This window comes from Coffea arabica, chromosome 9c, assembly GCF_036785885.1.
Source record: "Coffea arabica cultivar ET-39 chromosome 9c, Coffea Arabica ET-39 HiFi, whole genome shotgun sequence".
Taxonomy (NCBI): Eukaryota; Viridiplantae; Streptophyta; class Magnoliopsida; order Gentianales; family Rubiaceae; genus Coffea; species Coffea arabica.
The window spans coordinates 22,700,099-22,708,257 of NC_092326.1; the positions used below are offsets into that span (position 1 = coordinate 22,700,099).

Here is an 8,159-nt window from a genome sequence, read left to right on the forward strand (position 1 = left end):
CTTGTTTGCTATATCACTTGATTTATTGGCTTGTTATTATTGATTGATAATATGTTAAGTGCTTTCAATGATTGTTAAAACGAGTTTTCTAGGCGAGGGTGTACTTTATCGCACTCGACCTAAATAAATATGAAATTTTCAATGATTAATGATTAAATGCTAGTTGCGCATGAATGTAAGCCGTCTGGCTGAATTGGGCCCTGCTCTTTGTTACCGATCGACTCGAGCCAGAAGCGGACTCGGTGACCCTGGGTGAATTTGGTATACTCGAGTATTACCTTGTAGTCCGGCTACATCCGGATGGGTGGAGTCCGGCTACGTCCGGATGGGTGCAGACCGGCCAACGTCCGGAAAAAAAAAGATGAACGAATAAAAAGATGAACGAGGGATTATTTATAAAAAAAAATGAACGTATCCTTTTCATGAATTTTACTCTCGCTTTCCATTGTACATGTTTCTTGAATTATTGATACTCCATATTTTATGTTTTGTAAATGCTGTAATCGTTTCTGGACTTATCATTTGATCTATGACATCATTGATTTATGACATCATTGAAAAGAAATATTGTTAAACCGATTTGATTACTGATTTTCTGGTTACTCGCTGAGTTTCTAGCTCACCCCAAAAATATTTTATTCCCCTCCACAGGGCTCAAGGCGAAGGCAGGACTTGTTGTGCTTATTCACGTGAATGGATGGCCTATATCTTGTACAGTTTTGGATTTGGAATCATTGATGTATAGTTGGGAATTAGTTTCCGCTGCATTTGTGACATGTAATTATTGGAGACTTGGATGTATATTTGTGGACCATGTGATGTATATTTGAGGTTTATTCTTGTAATTCATTTGAGGACTTTAGTGAACGACTGAGTCCCGGCGAGAGCCGGGCAGGCGGCCCGCCGAACCCTCTGGTTCGCCTTAGGGGGAGGTGGGGTCGTCACATATTTACCAAAGCATTACCTACTTCAACATTTGAGAAGTTGGTGAGAAAGACTGGAATGCATCGATTGGCTGACCTCAAGTAATGTCCAAATCAGGGGGAGAAATTAATACACAAGAATAGTGTACTCTTTTTCCTTCACAAAGATTTTTATCCCACTGGATTTTTCCTTAGTAAAGTTTTAACGAGATATATTTTTCATGTACACTTGACATCCAAGGGGGAGTGTCATGCAACAAATGTCATCTCTGATGTCTTGCAACAAATGACATCAGGGATAACATCATGGATGTCCAAGTTTTCATCAAAGTTCCACCGACAGCAGCTATACCTGATTTTTGCCTATTCAAACAAATAAGCAGCTTTCCCTCATTTCTATTTGTTCAAACCATCCAGCACAAACTAAGAAAAGAAAAACGCGTTCATTTCTCCTATAAATAGAAGGGCATTATATCATTAGAGTGGATCCCTTGAATCTCTTGCAACCTTGAATTCATTCTCTCTCTGTAATTCTCTAAAAAATTCTTCTAAAAAACTTATTATTCAAATACTCATTCGAGAAAATACAAAATTCTCCATTCCTTCCATTTATTGTCTTTAGTCTTATAACATTACTTCTAATTTTCTTCAATTTTATAACACATCTAAATTTGTATCACATTGTTTGAGTCCTTATTTTTCTTATTGACATCTCATGCATTGCCCACTGAGATATCATATATTTCATTTTTGCCTTCCTAAAATTAAAATGCTTATTCCGCCAGTACTACTACTCGAACCGTTGTATGACTACTATTATTAACAATATAGATAAAAAGGGAACCGCCCCCTGCCACGTTGGATGGTCGTCCGCCCATGTGGCAATTAGAGATTGGCTGGAGGTGATATGACACTTGGTTGTCCTCCCTCTTTCCCATATAGATAACTAGGAGGTATAAACCGCGCGCTGCGCGGTAGAGATAAAAATGTGTATGCCCAGTTTAGTATAAATAATTGTGAAATACTACATTAAGGAAATACGTATATAGTCAAGGACATTAATATTATTCGAAAGATGAAGAAACTGGAGTAAAAAAAAATGTAACACAACATCAGAAGAATCAAGAGATTACTGCTAGCGCACTTAGCTAACAATCTACCAGTAATTAAAGTTTACAAAAGAAAAGAACCAATGTCTTGAAGGACAGGTTTAATTAAAATTCCAAAAAAAAAAAGCTCATGAAAGTGGTTGCCCTCTCCAGCAGGCAACTACGAATCCCATCCAACAACCCTTAAACATAAGCAACAAAAATTGAAGAATCCGTTGATATCCCGAAATCTTTTCCTTCTTTTCTAGGAATATCTCTTCTGAAAATGACCACAGTCCCAGTAGACACATCACGAGGTCCAATCTCTATTCTTAAAGTACTCCCTGCAGAAAAGGTAGGTAAACTTCAAAGCACAATTGTATTACATTCAACTGTAAAATAGTATTTCTTGAGATCCATTCACATGACTTCCAAATATGAAATTGTTAACAGCAACAGTAGACGTTTCAAAATTGAAACTTCATACCCTTTCAGAAAACAAAGCCAACAATCACTGAAATAGCTCTAGTTGAGCTGGCCTTCAATAGATATCACTTGACTTGTTAATTATTCAAGCCAGTCTTCAAAACGTTTTGGTTGAGCAAATCACAATTGGAACCTAGCCACTCAAGTTGATTTTTTTTTAAAACTAATTTTAAACAATACCTCTAGATGCTCAAGTGAAGTAAGCTGACAAGTCTTAAAAGTAACCAAGCTTGGTGAGATATATTACAATTAACCTTCAGGAATCTTAAAGCTCCAAGTTAGTTAGTTTAGATGTAGTCCCGCATGCATTAACATTCCCAGGAAAAAAATCATTTGCAATGTTTGTGGCCATGCATTTGGAATTTTCCTCTCCCTAAATTTCTCTTATTGTCACTCATCCTTTGGTGGGAGAAGTCCAATGGCAAGCTAGATATTGGGCAAGATACAGAACATCTACAGAAGCAGGGCAAACCTTCATCTCCCAAAAGTTATATTTCCATCCAGGTGTTCTCTGATCAGAGTCATCAACCTTGATCTTTATTCCAGCTACTTGCAGAGTTTTCTTTCACTGATGATGTAGCATTAAGAACTATAGTTCTGTCACCTGTTTTTTTCCATATTGGGACAATCACACAACCCGAAAGCAGTCAATAATAGGAGCTATTCCATCTCAAGAAAGACAATTTTTTATGCACATAGCTAGGAAGCAGAAAGCTGTTACTTTACTGCACTGATGAGTCCAATTTCTTGACCAAAATCAAAACAAAAGTTGCAGAACTAATGTAATGCTAGAAATACAAAACCTGTCGGACCAAATAAGGATTAAAAAAATCATCTTTGAGAAAATTAATTAGCCCATTGAGTTCAAAACACAGCATCCATCCCGAGCCCCTATTCACTCTATCTTTGGGCGCACACATTAGCAAATGTAGTCGGTAAAACAATCAAAAACGTGCAATAGGCTCAGAAACAATTAATCAGTCTCTGTCAGAACACTGCATCCATCCCCAGCCCCCATTCACTCTATCTTTCGAGCACAAACATTAGCAAACATGGCCAGTAAATCAACCAAAAACGTGCAATATGCTCAGAAACAATTAATTAGTCTCTGTCAGAAGAAGATTCTCCTCTCCAAGCATGTAATGAATATGAAAAATTAATAAAAATAGAAGCTCTTGTGCAACAAAGATTTGAAAAAAGTTCAAGGCCAACTTAGGCATTTGTAAATCACAGTTAGCACTCAAGACCAGTACGAAGTCACATAAACTACTAACGCTAAAAGCAAAACAAGCAAAGGCTAACGTAAAGTAGATTACAGGCAAACATTAGTATCAGAGAAATAAAATGAACAACCAGTAGAAGACATTTTTGAATACCTGTACAGGTGCTAGCCTAGGTGGAAGCATTAAGCCAGTGCCATCCCCATGAATCATGATAGTATCTCCAACAAATCGCATGATAATAGCCCATGATGTCTGCCACACATGTTGCCTTGGTCTTTTTTCACCTGTAAGTTAAACAAACAGAAAGACTGTTTAGGGAATTGCACCTTTCATATTTCAAATACCACAAATAGAAAAGCAAAAAAATTGATGCAAAACAACTATATATAGTAGGATATTTTGCAAACGTCTTTAGCAATGAAAAAAGCTCAATAAATTTTAGCATCATCGTCAATTACACCAATTGAACAGCCTATAGAAAATCACAGAAAAGGTAAAGTGGTAAGACAAAAATTTTCTCAATACACAGTACAAAATGATAACAGACAACTTTTTAACTTGCATACAAGCAATCCTCTAGAGAAACGATAGCACAGTTCAGAAAAGCACAGATCCAGAACATAACTTGATCAACAACTACACCTTTTTTACAACTTTTAGGGATCTCCTAATTCCTAAAGAATAGCATAAAAATTCAATCTTAACTCATGATTAACTGCAATAACAAGTGGTCGTTGAACTTACCATGTAATCAGTGGTGATAAATGGATCATTGATAGCAAGATGACTCTAGCAACCAAACATCCAGTTCTTCCAAAGCCTGTTAGACAAAGACCCATAGTAATAAAATTACAAAAAAAGATATCACAGATCTCAACTTTGACAAAAAAAAAAAAAGCAGAACTCATCGTCACAAAAATACACTGAGACAGAATAGCTAATCAAGAAAAGCCCCTGCGAAAAGAGAAAAAATAGAACTGTGTCCGGTGTAACTGCAGGTGGTAGTTCAAGTGGGGGATATAGGAGGTGTAGTTTTTGGCCATTTATTCATTCACTTGTGTCCACCATATAAGAAAACTCGTGTCCACCATATAAGAAAGGTACCAATGAAATTCTATGATTCTTGCGGGTAAAGAAATTCTTTAAACAACGACTTGATAATAATAATAATTAGTCATAAAGAAGGACAACAATTCATGAAATTCTATGATTCTTGCGGATGTTTATATATGAGATTAAATACTCTAGAAAAGATGGGAAACGGATAGGTTAAATAAAAAGAGGGAAAAAAAAAGGAAAAGCAAAAGAAGAGGATAAAGACTAAGAGTAAACAAAGTACGTACCTTTTGGAAAACAAACCTTTGTATAAGAACCCAAATTGCCACCATCGTCTTCTTTTTTAATTTTTTTTCCTTTTCTGTTTTTCACAGACAGAGCTAACTGCTGAAGCATTTATCCCTCTTCGTTCTCCGGCCACTCCCCTTCCTGCCAGCCGGTGGAGCAGATGATTCCGATAGCCGAAAATAACAAGAGAAAAGATGAGAACCTTCCCATTTACAATAGCAGTCGAGTACTTTTATCAGTATATAAATTAATTAACAAGCAACGGAGCTATTGGATATGGATGAAAATAAGAGATGCCTCCCAAGTAGCAATCACAAGACATTTGGTCTCAAAAAAAAAAAAAAGAACAAGTCAATACCTCAAGCAAGCCGTCTAGCCGAAACCTGACCCCAGCCGGTGGAGCAGATAATTCCGATAGCCGAAAATAACAAGAGAAAAGATGAGAACCTTTCCATTTACAATAGCAGTCGAGTACTTTTATCAGTATAAATTAATTAACAAGCAGCGGAGCTATTGGATTTGGATGAAAATAAGAGATGCCTCCCAAGTAGCAATCACAAAACCTTTGGTCTCAAAAAAAAAAAAAGAACAAGTCAATACCTCAAGCAAGCCGTCTAGCCGAAACCTGACCCCTCCCAAAATCAACGCCAAGAAAGAATTGAAGTGGTGGTGGTGGTGGTTGTTGTTGGGGCTTGGGGGAATTGGGGGATTTGAGAAGTGGTGGCCGAGAAGAAGCAAAGGATCAAGTTTTCTATTCTGTAGATAGATAGATGAAGATGAAGAACAAAAGAACAAAAAAGAGAATAAAGAAGGAAGAAGATGATCGGAAGGAGAAGCGGCGGAGGTCTAAAGTAGGCAAAAGAAGCAGAGGAAACCCTAATATGTGGAACAACTTTTTATTTTGGTGGCGCCTTGCGTGAAGAGTTTAACATTTTAACGAGCTCATAAAAGACAGGGCGACCCACGTGCCGCGCACATGGGAGGACGACGAAACTTTTGGCTGAATGCCATTCGCACGTTATCAACCTATATAGTAAAAGAGCGAATGAAATTGCTAAGAGTTGTGGTTGCTGTGCTGACATGGCTGGATTTTATTGGCTGGCTGGTGGTCGTCACTCACGTGGGAGTCGCGTGCTTTTGCTGGGAGGAGAAGTGCAATCCTTCTTCTTGTTGCCTGAGAGAAGAAAACTTGGACCTTTGGTTTTTGAGAAGGAACGTTTCTCTGTATTGCCAGCTGAGTAAGCTTATTATGACGGTTGCTGAAAGTTTGATTGATGACAACTGTTGGGTGATGGGCTCAATGTGGGTTGGTATGATTTGACGTTATTGCCCTTCTTTTAAAAAAGACAGATGCACCGTTCTATCTTGCTCAGCTCCTTCCTCTCTGCGATTTGGTGTGAAGGAGCTTCAGCTCTGCTCTAGAGAGCTGCCGAAAAAACACTTTTTGCTCTCTCCTTTGATTGACAAGACTGAAAACCCTTTGTTTCTCCGATGTATCCAGAGGTTTCTATGTTTCAGGTTCCGCTTTTCCCAGCTTTCGTCATCATGATCCGCGGTAATTGTGCCTCATTTTCATTGTTCTTTTCTGGCCCTCCAGCTGCTTGCTTCCTCATTCTGAGCTGCTGCCTCGTTTCTTTTTTTCTGCTTTTTCTTTCCTTTGTAACAATTGCTATCTTGCTGCCTCCTTTCGTAAGCTTTAATTCCGCTACTATTGTTTGGATTTAACTTCTCCTGATTGTGTTCCCGTTTCCTGTCGTGCTTATTTTGGTTTTTCCTCACCTGCAATTTATGCCATCCTGAGGTGTTACTGTTGCGTTGCCTCTTTGCTTTGCTTTGCCGCTCGTTTTGCTTCTCAAGCGCCCTGCTTAAATTTACCTTTCTGCCACAGCCTTTTCCCCTGTGTTTTCCATTTGTCCTCCTGTCAGTAGTTCTTGCATCAGTTTTTTTTTTTTTTTACTTTTTGTTCTGCTACTGTTACTACGTGCACGTTATCTTGCCCCCCCTTCTGTTTTGTGATTTCCCCCTTTTCCCCTAGCATTTCTTATATTTTTCCCCACTATACTCTCTGGTGCTTGTTGTCCTGCATTTACTCTTTGAGTTTTCCATTTTTCCTCCTGTCGTCATTTCTTGCGTCGCTGTATTTTTTTCCCCTTTTGTTTTGCTGTTGTTGCTACATACAAGTTATCTTGCCCCCCTTCTATTTAGTGATTTTCCCCTTTTCCCCTTGAATTTCTTATATTTTTACCCACTTTGTTCTCTGATGCTTGTTGTGCTGCATTTACTTTTTGATATTATATTTTCTTACTCTTTTTGCTCTCACTGGCTTATTCAGGTGTTGTCCTCTTCTGTGTTGCTCTGCTGTTGGGTAATAAAGGCTTGTTATCTAACGTTAAGGTGCCATTACTTATTCTCCCTTCTGTATGTGCTTTTACCTTGCTCGTACCTAATAATCATTTTGCTACATGCTTTTGTTACCTCGCTTTTAGCTGTTGCCGCCTTTACTCAGCCTTTTAACTCCTGTTTTCTTATCTGTTCTGTTCTATGCTGCTGTGTAAGCTCTGTGCTTTACCTTTTCTTCACTCTGTTTCTTTTTTAATATATTGGCTGAATTCTATGGTGTTGTGTAAGGGCTGTACTTTAGCTTTTCTTTACTCTGTTTTGTTTTGAATGTCTGCTCAGTTCCATGCTGCTGTGTAAAGGCTGCGCTTGAGCTTTTCTTTCTCTAATTGTGTTTACTCATTCTTTAATATTTTTACATCTTCCATTTACTTCTCCGCACGATTATCATATCTCCACTTCAAAATTTGGACATTTTCTGGGCAACACAAAAATAACACCGCGCGGTGCGCGGTGAACCCCTCCTAGTCTACTTATGTTGAAAAGGGAACCGCCCCCGCCACGTTGGATGGTCGTCCGCCCATGTGGCAATTAGAGATTGGCTGGAGGTGATATGACACTTGTTGTCCTCCCTCTTTCCCCCGATAAATCAAACGACGTCGTCTGTTCCTTCTTCTTTTTCTCTGTCATTCAAAACGTAGCAGCATCAATCAATGTCAAGAGCTCTTGAAGACTGGTTCCTATACAAAACTCCATTT

General features: G+C 38.4%; 2 long non-coding RNA genes across 4 annotated transcripts; one reads left to right on the plus strand and one right to left on the minus strand.

Moving 5' to 3' along the window:
* Nucleotides 1-1,967: 1,967 nt before the first annotated feature.
* LOC113707791 (uncharacterized) lies at nt 1,968-6,074 on the minus strand. 3 transcript variants are annotated; one of them, XR_003452336.2, is made up of 7 exons: nt 5,665-6,074; nt 5,423-5,447; nt 5,064-5,205; nt 4,465-4,540; nt 3,874-4,004; nt 2,970-3,101; nt 1,968-2,355 (listed from the first exon to the last, which is right to left on the minus strand). It is a non-coding gene; the product is annotated as an uncharacterized lncRNA (long non-coding RNA). The 3 variants fall into 3 exon arrangements; XR_003452337.2 differs by having other exon boundaries at nt 5,423-5,511; nt 5,665-5,682; XR_003452335.2 differs by lacking the exon at nt 5,665-6,074 and having other exon boundaries at nt 5,423-5,647.
* Nucleotides 6,075-6,406: 332 nt separating this feature from the next.
* Nucleotides 6,407-7,691, plus strand: LOC140014367 (uncharacterized). The gene is made up of 2 exons (XR_011821143.1): nt 6,407-6,619; nt 7,397-7,691. It is a non-coding gene; the product is annotated as an uncharacterized lncRNA (long non-coding RNA).
* The last annotated feature ends 468 nt before the right edge of the window (nt 7,692-8,159 follow it).